The sequence below is a fragment of the Tasmannia lanceolata genome, unplaced genomic scaffold, assembly GCF_043159265.1.
Source record: "Tasmannia lanceolata isolate RefF3 unplaced genomic scaffold, GAP_Taslan_0.1 ptg000037l, whole genome shotgun sequence".
NCBI lineage: Eukaryota > Viridiplantae > Streptophyta > Magnoliopsida > Canellales > Winteraceae > Tasmannia > Tasmannia lanceolata.
This window is the reverse complement of record NW_027518714.1, coordinates 23,426,389-23,444,324: the sequence shown is the minus strand read 5'-3', so window position 1 is coordinate 23,444,324 and position 17,936 is coordinate 23,426,389. Positions and strand designations below refer to the sequence as shown.

General features: G+C 39.0%; 1 protein-coding gene across 6 annotated transcripts in view; it reads right to left on the bottom strand.

Annotated features, from left to right (window-relative positions):
* Positions 1–14,849, bottom strand: part of LOC143861963 (uncharacterized) — a 33,227-nt gene extending 18,378 nt beyond the window's left edge. For 2 of the 6 annotated variants that reach the window (XR_013240084.1, XR_013240086.1), the window contains exons 1-6: positions 14,552–14,836; positions 14,341–14,470; positions 10,741–13,142; positions 10,584–10,660; positions 10,273–10,463; positions 9,605–9,648 (exon numbers count right to left, since the gene is read on the bottom strand). The gene's annotated coding sequence lies outside the window, so the exon portion shown is untranslated. Of the gene's footprint in view, positions 1–9,604; positions 9,649–9,950; positions 10,464–10,583; positions 10,661–10,740; positions 13,143–14,340; positions 14,471–14,551 lie in introns of those variants that run through there. The other 4 variants (XR_013240085.1, XR_013240088.1, XM_077372944.1 and 1 more) reach the window with 3 other exon arrangements.
* Positions 14,850–17,936: the final 3,087 nt, after the last annotated feature.

Genomic DNA, 17,936 nt, shown 5'->3' with positions numbered 1-17,936 from the left:
CCTCCTACGACGGATTTCTTTCTTTTGTCGGTGTCGTGCTTCCCTAGCTTCCCATTTCATACAAGCCTCCATATCACACCTCCATTTGATAAGTTTTTGGTGCATAAATGCTCATGAAATGCTCACATACCTCCTCCCATCGGGGCAAAGGAGGTTTGCCCAATGCTTGCCGCCCCTTCACTATGTTCACCCACGTGAACTTAGCATTACGTCTCACGGTCTCTCTGGCATGCCGTATAGTCTCTTGGTGAGACTGACCGTAATACTCGTGATATGCATCGAGAGCATTAATCCACCGTAAGCACTCAGCCTCACAATCAATATAGTAATCACTGCCTTCGAAATACGGAACATATGGTGGTGCCATCGGTCAATTTTGTTTTATCACGAGTTGCCCAATCAACTAGCCCTATTTGGACACTGCTAAAAGATTTGCTGCTAAGAGGAGTTAAAAGTGCAGAATTCTACACTTTTTGGTACTGCTACTAGCCCCTTTTGTCTGGTGTGAAACAGGACCGCAAGCAAGAAGAACATGAGCAGTTTTCTGTCCTAATTTGGACAGCAAGGCCAAGAACAGCTGGTGCTGAAATTTTGAAGGAAGCACGGGCAGATTGGCATCCAAATGCTGCAATAAATGGAAAGGCTGCAAACAGTTACGTGCAAAACTAGAAAGCCTTCAATATCTCTTGTTTTTAAGCAACTGTAACCTCCTTCAAAGTAGAAATTCCATATTTAAACTTTCATAAGAATTAGCTGCCAAGTGGAGTGACAAGCGGCATTCAATGATTGACTGTAGGGACTCCTCACAAAACTGGCAAGAAGGTACTCTCAATTCGCACACACCATCATCCAAAGGCTGCTAGAGTTTGGACTTCCACAAGAGGTAAAGATAGCACAATATATGGCCGGACATGCAAATAGTGCAAGCTGAGATTTTCACCAACAATCTATCAAAGGCTATATTGAACATCAGCTTTTAGAGAGACTTACTATGCTTCACTCAGACTTACAGGTCGCTCGTTTTCTTCAATTTCAGAAGGGATTAGGCCTTGGTTCTGAACTTGAAATGTCACAAGTTCAAATATATAAACTAAGAAGAAGAAACTGTTGGTTGGAGATCCTCTTCCCCAATTAAGTCAAGTGTGTCCCCCTCAATTGAAATGGATAGGTTTTGGGGAGAACCAACCTCCTATTGGAGATTTAGAAATGCTGTGAAAAACCACCCTGCTTCAACATCACTGTGATGCTCTTGATTACAAAACCTGTATTTCACCCAAAATTTGTTGGCTCTGTCCAATTTACTGCACTGCAAGTTCCACAAGCCAAAGTTCAGCCGATGCCCTCAATACCCGATTTCTTTGGTTGTATATTGCAGTAACATTGGCTCAATTTCACAGGTGGGAACTATGCTCTCAGCTGAGAGTAATATTAGTACCCAAATTTAGAAACCAGAGTTTCCAATAGCCTGAAAAAGAGAGGATTAAATCTCTTCAAATCTAATTTAAAACTCTCACAACAGATAGGTCCAATCACAAAGAGATATTGTTTCCAAAGAAGCCATCCGTGGCAATTGTAGCTTGTCTCTGTCTAATTGGTCTCAACACAGCCAACAACATAGGAAGCTTAACACACAGTGACAGTTCTTCTCATATAGCAACAGACATGGATCCTTTCTTATTTTTTAATGTGAGTATTACATGAATTCCCAGCTTCAGGAAATCAAAGTCAAACAAGCGAAAGTAGTGATGTTTGATAGGTGTGATCAGATGAGATAAAGAAATTCAAGGGAACCTTCGTTTACAACCAAATTCTCCCACAAGATTGACAATAGATGATTAAACCTTTACCAAGACGTGCGAAATTGAAGAATTCCGCCAACCTAAGTTTGATGATGATGTCACTACAAAGTTACCTAAGGAACCTAATGTCAATATCATACAAAGGCAATAAATAGCATGCTCGTAAAGAATCAGGATATTATAATCCAAAAACTAAATTATCATTTGTTTAAAAATAAAATATTCAAACAAAAATAAGTTCTGTGGGCATACAATACTAACAGGTAAAAAGAGATTGAGCACCCCTCCACAGTGTGACATGCTTAATTCTGAGATGAGGCTGGACTTGTGTTATTGAAAATGGGTTTAAGAGAAAACATTCGATAATGAGCCTCTGGCTCGTTTAGCTTGTAAACAATGCCTAAATCTCAACAATTGAATCAGAGACAAATTATGGGAGTTGAAAGGCAGCACAGAATTGTCAGTGTGTGCTTTCCTCCCCACTTCAAAATTTATTTTTACGTAGCTGTTAAATTAATGTAATTTTCAAGCCCTGGCCAAGATCATTGTACACATGTGAGGGCGATAGATCTCAAAGATAATACCAAGTTAGAAGAACAACCAGATGGACAAGCAGCTAGCACACCAAAAGCACAAGAAAAGAAGTAAGACATAAAGTTTATAAGCAAAAATATCTATAGAAAAAGAATCAAAGTACAACAGCAAAGCAAAATAGTTAAAATCCTAGATGATACTCAGAACAACCTAAGACAAACTCTTGAAATAAAAAATATAAATAACTAAAGTAGACAAAGTCTTGAAACAAAATATAAATAACTGAAATTAGTGTTCACCGTGAAAATATTTCCATCATCCTTCAATATATACTCAAGAGTTCATATCCTAATGAAACTAAAACAAAGTCTTGAAAAAACATGAAAAAAAAAAAATCCCTCTATCACTAATCTGGTGTAACGCAAGTGTCTGTAATACGGAGTGAGGGCCTCTCCATCGGAAGAGGTTGCGCGGTAGTGCCATCTCCTACGTGAAAAAAAATGATCTCACTCGCATCTTCAGAGTTCCAATGAATCACATAAATGCACCTCCTCCAGCAACCTAGATGATGGATATTTCCAGAACAATGGATCTTCGTCAAGCGAGTTTTTTATCTGAACCCAATGGGGAACACTTGAATCAAGTTTGAATAGTCCCGATCGAAACTTCTCATCCCAACACTTTCTGACCATGAACATTTCTCCACAAGATTCCACCAAATTAGCCTGCTCAGTGGAGGAGGAAGGTCTTCCTCCTGGCACAAGTACACTCCAGACTTGAGGAGAGGGACCTAATGAACAAACTATAAGTTCATCCCTCACATTAATGGCATACAATAATCCGTTACAAAATGCAATATCACAATGATATTGCGATACACGTGCGATACGATCTGGATCTTCAAAATCACTCCATTCCTTATCTCCCAGTCTACAAAAGGCCAGTCCATTATAATCTGCTATGATCACAACTATGGTTATTTCATTAGAAGAATAGGGGTCTGATGACAGAATACCCTTTCTAGTCATTGCCCTTACCACCAATGGGATACCCATTTATCCATCTTCTTTTCTGGCGATGAGGCTTGGATGGAAGTTGAATTTTTGCCTTTGAAAACATGTTTAAGAGATAGTTTGTTCCATTAGTTTCACTAATGATCAACCAGCTCTTATAGGAACCACGACACTGTGGTGGACGAATCATTGGTAGATGAAACTTGTAAACTCTGTCCTCAGAGGGACTATAAAAACTCTGAATCCAACGCTAATTAATATTTCCTCTTCTCTTTCACATCGATTAGGGTGAGTCAAAATCATAGTTACCAGAGTTGGAAACGGAAACGGGAAACGAAACGTGAAACGGAAATGGGAAACGCATGAAAAAAAATATAGGGGAAACGAGAAACGTGAAACAATAGAAAATGGTACGAAAAACGTCATAGGAAATGATGTGTTTTTTCCAAAATGATTTTCGTAAGTTCCACACATGTTTCCTACACGTTTCATATGTGTTTTCTAAGAATGTTGAACACGTTTATCACTCGTTTACACATTATTTACATAAGTTTTCCATATGTTTCAAAAATATTTCTCCAATTTTGTATCATATTTTGGAAACGTTTCCGAAACGTGTTTCCCTCATTTTAGGGGAAACGAGTTTCCCAACCGTGAGAAACGCATTTTAGGGGAAACGGGTTTCCCACCCGCTCAAGGAGTTTCCGGCAACTATGGTAAAAATACCTATATCGATACTTCTTCTGCTTGGATTATCTACTTCAGCTTTCTATTCCTTCCTAGATGAAGAAAGAAGTAGGGTAGAGAAGAGAGGGTTAATAATAATAATAATATATATATATATATATATATATATATATATATATATATATATATATATTCCTATTTAGAAAAGTTCTTTTTTTAACAAAATTTGTTTCCAAAGATAAAGAGACTTTAAATTAGGAAAGTCTTTTCCCTTTCAAAGTGTGTATCCAAAACTAAATAATTTCAAACAAGGAAACACTTTTTGCATTTAAAATTTGTTTCTACAAAATAAGGAAACACTTTTCTTTTTTTGGATTTCTCTCTAAAATAAATAATTCAGAAGAGAAAACACTTTTCATATTAAAATTTTATTTCTAAAAATAACTCAAGCAAGACATGGAAAATCTCTCCTTTTTAATTTTCTTTCTTTCTTTTCTCAAAATTGAAACTCCAAGTTTCTATTTTAATTAACTTATCAACTAGATTTCTAAATATAGAATTCTATAATTACAGAGTTTCTTTTCCATCCAATATTGGAAACTCCTAATTCCCATTTTCCAATTAATTAATCCTCCATGTAAATTAATTAATTAATTTAATTAATCAATTAGCCTACATACACCACTCTATAGGACCTCACATAGATAGTGTGTTCCTAAGAAACCATCTCCATACCATAATCCTAATCACTCAATCTATAGAAGCGCATTTTCTAGCCATCCATTTTAAACCTCCACAAATCATAACCCTAACTTATAATCCTAACCATAACCATAACCTATAAAATGACTGGACTGGATGAGTCAAACAACTATGGGAGATATGGTTTGTGAACTCTAGCTCAGGCTAAGCTCTAGCTCACTAACTATATATATATATATATATATATATATATATATATATATATATATATATATATATATATATAAAGAGGAAAATGATTGTGAGCTTGAAGCTCTTATAGCTTATATGAGCTTGAGGGCCAAAACACATGGGTCCCACATTTTTTGTGGTGATCCAAACCATTCATTTACAAGGCCCCATCATAGATAGGGTGTGTACCAAAAATCAACTCCATTGGATCATCCTAACCCCTCCAAAAGCGGAGGGCAAAATGGGCATATTTGTGGCAAACGGTGTCTGTCCATTTTGCCCTCCACTTTTGGATGGGTTAGGATGATCCTATGGAGCTGAGTTTTTTTACACACCCTATCTATGTAAGGGCCTTTCAAATGAATGCTTTGGATCCTCCTAACAATGTGGGCCCACATGTGTTTGGGCCCTCAAGCTCATATAAGCTATATGAGCTTCAAGCTCACAATCATTTTCCTCATATATAAAACCCCGTGCGATGCACGGGCCGACAAAGAACTGTACAAACCACGTCATAGGTTGATCCAAACCGTCCATGTGATGGAACACAACATAAATAGGTTGTGCCCCAAAAATCATTTCCATAGGTTGATCCTAGCCCTCCAATCTATACAGGTTTCCATAATTCCTCTTAAATCGGATGGTTAAGATCACCCTATAGATTTTTTATTAAAAAACCTAAAGGAGGGGGTAAGATTGAAATTATGTGGCTTTAATGGGTGCTTTTGTTAAAAAGTATAAAGGAGGGGGTAGGATTGAAAATATGTGAGTTGAATTGGTGCATTTGTTAAAAAAAGTCAAAAAAAGTGATGTGTAATTCTCATAGAATTTTCAAAAAATTCCCTTCTTTTCTCTTCTGCTATATATATATATATATATATATATATATATATATATATAAGTAAAACTGAATGTTGCACAACGTGGTGCTGACACGTTGCTTTATGCTTTTTAACAAAGGCACCCATTAAAGCCACATAATTTCAATCCTACCCCCTCCTTTATGCTTTTTTAATAAAAAATCTATAGGGTGATCTTAACCATCCGATTTAAGAGGAACAACATATTATGGAAACCTCTATAGATTGGAGGGCTAGGATCAGCCTGTGGAAATGATTTTTGGGGCACAACCTATTTATGTTGTGTTCCATCACATGGACGGTTTGGATCAACCTATGATGTGGTCCGTACAGTTCTTTGTCGGCCCATGCATAGCACGGGGTTTTTTACTAGTGTGTGTATATATATATGAGGAAAAGGATTAGACGCTTAAGCGCTACTTTCTTTGGTACGCTTGAGGAGATATGTGAGTTTCCATTGGACGCTGGAATGGGTCCCACAAAAATACGAACAGAAGTGAGAAAAAGAAAACCCAAAATATTCAAACCCCTTTTTTCTTCTCTTGTTTCTCTAGCGAGAAAACGTGACTCTCTCCCTCTCAGACGTCTCTGCTCTCTCTCTCTCTCCGTCGTTGGTCTTCCTTCTCCGGGCGCCACCTCCTTCTCCGACGCACAGGTATGTGTTTTCAATTTATTTTTTTTCGTTTTTTTATTTTTGCGAGAAAGGGGTTTTGATTCAAGGGGTTTTTGAACCAGACTCTCTCCATCTCAAACGTCTCTGCTCTCTCTCTCTCTCTCTCTCTCTCTCTCTCTCTCTCTCTCTCCGTCGTTGGTCTTCCTTCTCCAGGTGTCACCTCCTTCCCGACGGGCGCCACCTCCTTCTCCGACGCACAGGTTTGTGTTTTCAATTTATTTTTTTTCGTTTTTTTTATTTTTGCGAGAAAGGGGTTTTTGAACCAGACTCTCTCCCTCTCAAACGTCTCTGCTCTCTCTCTCTCTCTCTCTCTCTCTCTCTCTCTCTCTCTCTCTCTCTCTCTCTCTCTCTCTCTCCGTTGTTGGTCTTCCTTCTCCGGGCGCCACCTCCTTCCCGACAAGCGCCACCTCCTTCTCCGACGCACAGGTATGTGTTTTCAATTTTTTTTTTTCATTTTTTTTTTTTTGCGAGAAAGGGGTTTTGATTCAAGGGGTTTTTGAACCAAATACGGTAGATTGCTGGCCCAGATTTATTTATGGATTTTTCGATTGTATATTGAAAAGATTTCAGCTGCTCTTCGACGGACAGAAAGAGGAGAAAAATAAGATGAGATATTTTGTGAAGGGGTTTTGATTTCAGCTACTCGTATAATGCTATTCTAGGGTTTTTTTCATTTTTTTTTTACCTTGAAGGGGTTTTGATTCAAGGGGTTTTATTTGCTTCAACAAATTTAGTTCAATATCCCCGGATTTATTTATGGATTTTTCGATTGTATACATGGTTTTTAGTTATGAAAAATCCATACGGTTTCAAATGTCATGAAATCCCTATTCAAATGGTTTGTTTTCGTTTTTTTTTTTCACAAAATGAAATCAAAACCCATAGGGTTTTTTTTATGGCTTCAGGGGGTTTCGATTCAAGGAAACCCTAGATTTTGCAGATTTTAAGAAAATGAAATCCTAGATTTTTATGGCTTTAAGGGGTTTCCTTGAATCGGAACCCCTAAGCCCTAAAAAAATGAAATAAACCCCTTGAATCAAAACCCCTAGGTTTTTTTTATGGCTTCAAGGGGTATCGATTCAAGGAAACCCTAGATTTTGCAGATTTAAAAAAAATGACACCCTTGAATCGAAACCCTAAACAATCAGTTAGGGTTTGTATTTCTCTTAAAATCTAGGGTAAGAAAAATCTTGGCAACTGATTTATTTGTTCATGTTGGTTTTTTATTATTAAGTTCTTTAGAAATCAAAAGAAATCTAGCTCAAATATGTGCTTCTTTAGGCTGAGTGCAAGCAGAGAAGAATAGGAGGCTGAGTTTTGTTTTCTTAAAATCTAGGGTTTCTTTTTCTTTTTTTTAACTGATTGTATAGGGTTTGAGAAGAACTGCTTTTTTCTTTTTTTTGGCTGACATTCTCTTATTTTCCATCTAAGCGAAACTATCTCCATGGCTTCCTTAAGCAGCAACAATTGTAATTCATCTGGTGTACAAGCAACGTCCATGAACTGTACATGTGAGCAGCCAGCAGTGTTGAAAATTACCAAAAGTAACGTAAACGGAAATAGAGGCCGCCCATACTACAGTTGCAATATGAACTTGGTGAGTAACCATTCAAATTTTGTAATGTAGTATTCTTTTATGCAAGTTGTGGAAATTCTAATGTGTAGCCAATGTTCAGCGCCAAGACTGTGGATATTTCCGTTGGGCTGATGTTGATTCATACCGGACTGAGGTTGACAGGGTGTCAAGGCCTTACAATGGAAGAGAAGGAAATGCTGAGAATAGGACGATCGTAGACCGCGTGACCGCATTGGAGAATGAAAATGCCATGTTGAAGAATAAACTTTGGATGCATAAAGTATTATTGGAGAATGAAAATGCCATGTTGAAGAAAGAACTTTGGATGCATAAAATATTAGGAATTGTAGGTTTTTTTTTCTTACTTTTCTGGAAATCAAACTCTTAAATTGGGTTGTGTTGGCAATGTACCTATTTTGATGCTTTGAATGTGAATTACTCATCTTTTTGCCAACTTGTCTCATTTAATTGCTCTTGGTAACTTAGAGAGGTCATGGATCACCATCCATGGGAAGAACAAACATTTATATTACCATGTGAGACCCAATCTTGATAGTTAGTATTGATCCTAACTTACACATATCACCATTGCCAATATATTGATCCTAACTTACACATATCACCATGTGAGACCCAATCTTGATAGTTAGTATTGATCCTAACAGTGATCATCCACATAGGCAGTCTTTATTATTTTATTATTGTGATTTATGATAAATCACACACATCAAATTATACACGCAGACCTATAGGCTATGGATCTGAAGGGTCCACATAGAAAATCCCATAGTGAAAGGGTCATGGAAAAATTGTTGTGCTGCTTGGATGATCCTAACTTTGGCATCATTGGAACATTTGCTTAAAAATAAGGAAAAGAAAAAGGGAAATGTTATCAATACTACTGTATTTTTGTGAGGGCACTCCTCACTTTATTAAAAGTACGGTATTGCCCGCACTATAGGATGATCCAAACCGTCCATTAGATGGGCACAGCCTAAATAGGTTGTGCCCCAAAAATCATTTCCATAGGTTGATCCTAACCCTATAGGTTGTGCCCCACAACCTAAATAGGTTGTGCCCAAAAATCATTTCAATAGTACGGTATTGCCCGCACTATAGGTTGATCCTAACCCTCCCATCTAATGGACGGTTTGGATCATCCTATGGTGCGGGCCTTACTCTCCCCACACTCCCCAGCCATCTCTCCCCACATGATAACATCGGAAAATTTTGCATGGTTGCCAAATGCCAAACATGGCCTAAATGTAATTTTGAGTGTGCGGGCCTTACTCTCCCCACACTCCCCAGCCATCTCTCCCCACATGATAACATGGGAAAATTTTGCATGGTTGCCAAATGCCAAACATGGCCTAAATGTAATTTTGAGTGCAAGAATGAATCAATTTTGGTGTCAACATAGATTCTCAAAATCCAAACATTCTTTATCATTTTTTTAAGCATAAGAACTAGGGTTGGGTTGGGTTGAACTTAGGTCGGGTTTTAAGCATAAAAAATTTGAGAGGGAGTACCTGTTTGAGGGGGTGTATCTGTATTTTTCCCTTAATAAAATCATCTGCCATTCAAAAAATAAAGTAATAAAATTTAGAAATATTTTTCCTTCCAAAAAAAATCCTGCAATCCAACCAGGGCCATATGAGTGTGTTGACCAATGGTTATAATATTCCCTAGTTCAGTTTTGCTCCAATTAGCTCTTTTTGCTGTTGCTTATTTCAGTTATATGCAGAATTAAATGGTAAGAAGCTATAAATAACATTACAATGGTAGCAATTGGAGCAAAACTGAACTATTCTAACACTGTACAAATATCATTCAGTGAGCATTTCCAAATTAGAAGGACAATCAGATTCCAGAACATGATGACCCAAGGATAATACAATAATGATAGGAAAGATACTAAAAATTCACATAGCATATGTACTTAAGCACAAAAAGCAAAATTGCTTATTTTACACTACAATCTCACGCATGCCATCTCCATACATCCCAAGTCATTTGAGTTTCTTGGGGATTTCAACAGACTCTTACAGTTGATTTTCTAAATCCGCTAGTTACAAAATGTTGGTAATATTCATGGAGAACAAGTGAAAAACAGCATGCTTTCTGCCAGAAAGAATGTACATCACTTCTTCAAAAGAGTACTAGACAAAATCCTCTTGCAATAGGGGCTGGTTCTTACCAAAGAGAGAATGTACATCACTTCTTCAAAAGGGTCCTTGACAAAATCCTCTTGCAATAAGGGCTGGTTCGTAGGACCGCTGCATGAGGTCGGACGGCTTCAACCAATGAGGCGTGAATAGGACCCAACATCAGAACACTTCTACCAGCCCAACATCACTGAAAAGACCTGAATATTTCTTTACTCCAGCCCTGAAAAGAAATCAAGAATAATGTCATCAAATAGTGTTCTACCTTTTACACAAAGTTATCAAGGATAATAAAAGGGGAAAAAACACATAAGAACTCGAAATAAAAGAAACACAAAGTAACCTGCTCGGAGTCTACTCCTCCACCTGTTCATCTTCCTCCTCTCCCTCTTCTTTCCCTGGCCGCTTTCTTTTATGTTTCTATTACCAAAGAAAAGAACAAATTATTATTAAGGACTAGTTTAAGAAACTTATAACTTAAAAAAGAACCATGTACAGACCTTGGAGTTCTTTTTACAAGTCATCGCATAATGTCCTTCTTCTCCACAGGATTTGCACGTCCTCTTCTTTGGTTGTGTTGTAGAGGTCTCTATGTTAGATTTCAAACGTGTAGCATTCTTCGGTCGGCCCTTCGTCTTCGCAACTGGGGGGTCTCGAATAGTAATTTCAGGCATTTGACTGACACAAATGTTAGACTGGACTTGGCTACCAATGACTGGTAACTCACTTTGCACCAACTCATCTTTCTTCCTTTCTTCTTCTTCAACCCAAAGTGCACTGCAAAAATCTTCCATCCTTTTCACTACATCCTCCCTCTTACCTGGTCCATCTAAAAGTCGTTGCCATGTTGAGATTAGGCACCACCTCTTAAAGGGATTCATGCCATTATTCTCTGTGTGCTTGTAGATAATATACCCCCCCCCTCAATATCTTGCCTCAATAGACCACCTCCTTAACATGTAACGCTCAGGGACCTTTCTCAATTGCTTAAGGTCAAAAATACGAAGGATATGTTGACATAATATCCCTTCCATCTCAAACATAGTGTACTCACATGTTGCGGTCACTCCATCAGAATCCTCAAACTGTACCCTGCACCATCTACTCTTTTCATCATTTCTAAGACCTACAGAATACTCTTCCACTGTCCCTTCATTGCTCAACAGGTCATACCAACAATTCGTACCCCCCTTCAACCCATCCTGAAATTTGTTAAACATAATACTCGTATAGAATTTATCTGCCTCTTCTTCCAATGGGCTATTCGTTTGCATCTTAGGAATCAAATATTTTGACTTGAAATCTTCTTCGGCTTAGGTTTTACGGCGTTGAACCAGTGCTCTTTCATAGGCATTCAAGAACTCGTGTAAGCTAGTATTGTTGTTCACATATCCATCGAAGAAGGAATTCATGCTTTCGCTGCGCTGACTTGATTTCATGCCTGCAGTGAAAGTGGTTCTCCAATATGCCCGCATCCAATGCTCTCGCTGCTCCCACATCCTACACAGCCATTCATTCCCACCAATTTCATATTTGCCCACCAGAACTTGCCATTTGTTCTCACACTCCTCTTTTGTTTTCGAATGAAAGCATCGATTATAATCACGGTAAAACTCTCCCTCGGTTTCCCGCATTTCTACAACTTTCTCAAGTAGATGCTTCCATATGTGCCACTCACAAAACCTATGTCGTGTATCTGGAAAAACTCTTTTAATGGCATTTTTTATAGCCAAGTCCATATCGGTTATTATTGCACCCGGAGCTTTACCATGCATGCACGTCAACCACTGCTCAAATAGCCAACTAAATGTCTCCTCCTTTTCGTCGGCTAGGAGTGCAGATCCGAAAAGGATCGACTGTCTGTGGTGGTTTACTCCCGTAAACGGTGCAAATGGCAGAGGGAGCCTATTTGTTTTGTACGTAACATCGAAAACAATGACATCGTTGAATGTCATGTACGCATCCCTCGCCATAGAGTCAGCCCAGAACATGGATCGAAAGGTCCCATCTGTGTCTAACTCCATCGAGAAAAAGAAGTTTGGGTCTTCAGATCGTTTTTTCTGCAAATGGTCAGCCACTAAGACAACTTCTTGCCCTAAATTATTATTCCTGTTACCTCTCAAATGGGCAATAAATTGATTTGTCGACAGCCCACCTGTTACTCCATCGTGGGTCGAATTAATGGCCTTTGCGATCCTAGATTTAGGCATTTGTGTGCCATTGAGACAATCAATCAAAACCTTAACACCTTCACTCTTATGAAATCGGTTATAAGAACGAAGCATTTTGGTTTTCAGTGGGGAGGTCAGCTCGTGAGAATGGATGTCTTCAAAAGTCTTCACTACCCACTTCTCAGCTCTAAGTTTGATGACCATCTTACCTTTACAATCTAGTCTCACAGCACGACGCTCCCTCATTTCCTTGACATTATCTACCTTGCCCATATCCCTTTTCACCCCCTCTCTGTCACATACAAACTTCCTCGATATGACCACCTTTGTCTTTGACTTCATTGAAGTCATTGTACTGGATTTCCGTACTCCAAAGCCAGTGGCCAGCCCATAAGCATTGTAAAAATCATAGGCAGATTCCCATCTATCAAACACTTGTCCCACAAAAGGCAAACTCACAACACCCTTCTCACCATCAACCTTTTTGGGTGTACTGAATGTACCACTGCCGACCTCATCATATCATTCACATCTGTCCCTGCCCATTCAAGATTATCTTCATCCAAATTAACACCATCATCAACCATAAGTAAACCATGAGCATCAACTTCTTCAATACCCACGCCGCATGCTTGTGACAAAGCGTCATCAACCAAACCCCAGGGTCTACCATCAACTCGCTCAATAGGCACTCCACATAGTTGCGAAGAAGTTGGATACATTGTAGGTACCTAGAAACATGGAAGTTTGAGGATTACTTAGGGAACACACTTGCATGTAAATCATTAACTGTAATCAGCAGTGGTCCATATAATGATGATAAAAATTTACAAATATGATATAAGTTCACATACTTTTTAACTGTGTTTAGAAAAAAAAAGTGACGAATCTCATTTTCCAACAATCAGCACCAATGGATTTATACATCAGAGTCAAACAATCAAAATAAAGCACACCAATGAAGTCCAAATAATTTTACATGCAAAAAACATGGATCCAACTGCTGATCAGAAGAACAAAAACCCACTCAAAGAAATGAAACCACTTTAATCCATAAATAAATCTAGGGTTTCCTTGAATCGAAACCCCTTTAATCTGCAAAAATAAAACAAATTTATTGTAGACAAAAATCTTTTGTAGCAGAGACCACAAGCTTCTTCACAAAGTTATTGCTTGGAAGGTTTCACATATTCGGATACAATCAAACTGTGCTGTTAAGTATCTCTCCAAGGCTGATTGCCCTTGTTAGGGCTTAGAATTTGTTATTCCTCATAATCCAATTTGTTATTTCTTTTTAATTTATTCTGCTCGGTGTCCACCTAACTGCAGCTCGCCTACTAAAAAAAGAAGAAAACGAACCCTTTATCTAGGAAAACATCCTTAAAATGTATTATCTATAAGAAAATCACAAAATATCTCATCTTATTTTTCTCCTCTTTCTGTCCGTCGAAGAGCAGCTGAAATCTTTTCTCTCTAGGCTCAAATGGGAGTGGAATGAGGATTTTCAATACCATTTTAATAGGGATTTCATGACATTTGAAACCGTATGGATTTTTCATAACTAAAAACCATGTATACAATCGAAAAATCCATAAATAAATCTGGGGATATTGAACTAAATTTGTTGAAGCAAATAAAATCCCTTGAATAAAAACCCCTTCAAGGTAAAAAACAAAAATGAAAAAAACCATAGAATAGCATTATACGAGCAGCTGAAATCAAAACCCCTTCACAAAATATCTCATCTTATTTTTCTCCTCTTTCTGTCCGTAGAAGAGCAGCTGAAATCTTTTCAATATACAATCGAAAAATCCATAAATAAATCTGGGCCAGCAATCTACCGTATTTGGTTCAAAAACCCCTTGAATCAAAACCCCTTTCTCGCAAAAATAAAAAAAAACGAAAAAAAAAAAAATTGAAAACACATACCTGTGCGTCGGAGAAGGAGGCGGCGCCCGTCGGGAAGGAGGTGGCGTCCGGAGAAGGAAGACCAACGACGGAGAGAGAGAGAGAGAGAGAGAGAGAGAGAGAGAGCAGAGACTTCTGAGAGGGAGAGAGTCTGGTTCAAAAACCCCTCGAATCAAAACCCCTTTCTCGCAGAAATAAAAAAAACGAAAAAAAATAAATTGAAAACACATACCCGTGCGTCGGAGAAGGAGGTGGCGCCCGGAGAAGGAATACCAACGACGGAGAGAGAGAGAGAGAGCAGAGACGTCTGAGAGGGAGAGAGTCACGTTTTCTCGAGAGCAGAGACGTCTGGCTCTGTTCACTTGCGTTCCCGGGAGACCAAATCCCGGGAAAACACCTCTTTTTTCCCGAGAAATCTTAAATTAGCGGTGTTCACTTGTCTTCCCGGGAAATTAGCAGTGGGCAGCTGGAAATTGAAAAAATGACGTGGAAATTGAATAAATGCGCTGGAGAGAAACATTTTCTCACGAGACTGGGAAACCAAATCCCAATAAATTGGTGCGATTTGGTTTCCCGGGAAAGAAAAACTGGGTTTCGTGAAGTGGGTTTTGAGTGGCAAACGGTCTTCCTCTCAACTTCATCTCGCACGTTGTCTTCCTCCTCACTTCCTTCTGAAGAAGCTCGGAGGTAAGCCACTGCTAGCTCCTTCCTTCGCTCGGTTTTATGAAGGTCGGTGAGACTCTCCTCCAAATACGAACTATTTATCATTCTACCTGCTAAAGGAGTGAAGAGAACAGAGGAGAGAGAGAGAGAGAGAGAGAGAGAGAGAGAGAGAGAGATTTCCAACATCACAGAACCCCCAAAGGTTAGTGGATTTCATAATACACTTTGATTTTGTGTCTTTCATCTGTAACTTTGATTTTTTGGTCTAAACCTAGGGCTTTTTTTTTTTGTTCCTTTTCATGTTATTTCTCGATAAATCCTCTGATTCTATGATTTTGAGCGTTGGATTCTGATAAGCATGTTTCTCCCAGGATTTTAGAGTTCTTGCTATTCTTTCCTTCTTCTTTTGCCTTTTCTTCTTCCAAACCTGAAAATCTAGGGTTCGGTTGCATTTCTCGTTCGAACATCGTTAAAACTATTTTTTTTGGGTTTTGTGTGCACTTTGAAATCTTGTTTTCATCACTTTTTATGTTTCTCTTGTGAAATCTGGTTGTTTTCCGATGAGTGAGGGTTTGAATATGGTTTACTGAAATCTAGGGTTCTATTGTTATGGTAACTCTGTTATTTTTTTTAAGAATTTTGAGAACTTAGGAGGGTTTGAATTCAATACGGTCGGAATATTAGCTTTTGCAATTTTTTTTGCCATCGAAATCGCTAGTAGATTGATGGTTTCAGAAATATATTTGTTTGCAGTTTAATTATTGGTGAAAATATGTGCTCTCTTCTATTCTCTTTGCCATTTCTGTGTTAATTTTCTGTTTCTCTATGTCAAAGCTTTTATTTTCTGATGAGCTAGCGGGTCAAATCTAATATATCATCTGAAATTTACTTTCACATGTGTTGTGTTGTTTCAAAAGTCCCTTCTCATACATCTTTCTTCTTTTTTTGGTAGACTCTTCTCTCCGGCACCGAACGACGTTTCTGTTCTCCCTCCCTCTTTCACTCCTACTACTACTGTTCGGATCTTGAGGTATATTTTCTCCTATAAGCCCCATTCCATGTCGTGTTTGGGGCTTCTTATTATCTATGCTTGGGATTGCTTTCTATGTGGTGCCTATGTTTGAATGGGTGGTTGTGGGTCTTTTGGTGGTTCGGCGCTTGGATGTTTTGTCTTAAAGGGGATTGTGGGTGTTGTAGGGCTACCATCATGCCGCGAGAAGCAGTAAATAGGAGGATGATGATTGTTCGAGCAGCAGCGGTAGTTATGGCTACGGCATCTGCATTGTTATTTAGGATTAGACGAAACCTTCATCGCAGGACACGAGCCCCTTGCGAATCAGGGTACCTAACCCACAGGGAATATGTTACACGTATCACACATGCAGAGAATCACTGTCTCGCTGTGCTTCGTATGGATGTTCGCTGTTTCCGCACTTTTGTGGCCATCTTAAGAAACACGGCCCTACTCGAAGACACAATCCACTGTTGTGTCGAGGAACAAGTGGCCATTTTCTTACAAATACTTGGTCACAGCGATAGGAACCGCCGTGTTAGGGCAGTAATTAGACGGTCAGGGGCGACGGTTTCGAAGTATTTTAACAAGGTTTTGGATGCCGTGCTAAATATCCGGCACTTGTTCATCTTACCTCCTTCAACGGAGACACCACATCAAATCGCTGGAAATCAGAACTGGATGCCCTACTTTAAGGTAGCAAGCATTACCTCTGTATTTCATAGTAATTGATTAGGGCCTTAGGTTCATATGCTGACGTTTCGTGATGTTTAATGTGTACATTGTAGGATTGCATTGGTGCAATCGACGGGACTCACATACATGCAAGAGTAAGTGCAGAGTTGAATGGCAGATTTTGGTGTCGTAAGGGATACCCATCTCAGAATGTGCTCGCTGCATGTGACTTCGACATGAAGTTCACTTACGTGTTAGCTGGGTGGGAGGGGTCGGCATCAGACTCACGGGTCTTGGCATCCGCTTTATCACTCGCGAAACCCATTCCATGCCCACCTGGTACTTAAGACTTTATTTTTTACACCTTACCTTACCTTTAGTTTATGGTCTGAGTTATGAAACTTAGACATAATCCTTTTTGTGAGTGCAGGAAAATACTACCTTGCCGATGCTGGGTACCCATGCCTGGCTCATTTTATAACTCCATTCCGCGGCCCTAGTTACCACTTGAACGAGATCAGGGGGCGCAGGCCTCGATCTCCTGAGGAGTTATATAATCAGAGGCATTCAGGGGTTAGGAATGTAATCGAGCGAACTTTTGGGGTCCTGAAGAAGCGATTCACCATAATAAATTCACCACCCATGTATTCTTTAAAACGGCAGGTGGACATTGTGTTAGCCTGTTGCTGCGTCCACAACCACATCAGGAGGGAGATGCCAAACGATGGGTACATTGAAGTGGTTGACCGTGAGTTGGCAGTAGCCCTTCCGGAGGAGATTCCGCCACCGCTTCCTTTGCCCCCTATTTCTAGGGCCGAGGATGTGCTTTTTCTGGGCTGTAAACATGACATAGTAGCCATTCTTTTGTCCTTTTTTCCACTGCTAGTCAACTCATTAATATGTGGATCAATTGAAATGTAGAAACCTGATCAACTATTCGGAAAATCTCATTAATATGTTCTTTTGTCCTTTTTCCACTGCCTGTTCCTTCTCAAAAGATGTGAAACCAGATCTATCAAATCACTTCCAGGATCTGTAGAAACTAAGAATTTTTGCAAGCCTGCTTTGATAACAATTTGACGCAGGTGGTGTCATGTGGAAGCTCTGATATCACTCTGAGGCAGATGGAATCTAAAACACAATGGATGTGCTGGCGTCTTGATAAAGGTCTAGCATAAATCAAGGATTTGATCAATTCTCAGGCTCAGAGTAACTCGCGGCTAAGATGTTTTCTCCAAATTTAAGCTAAGATTCAAGGAGTGTCATT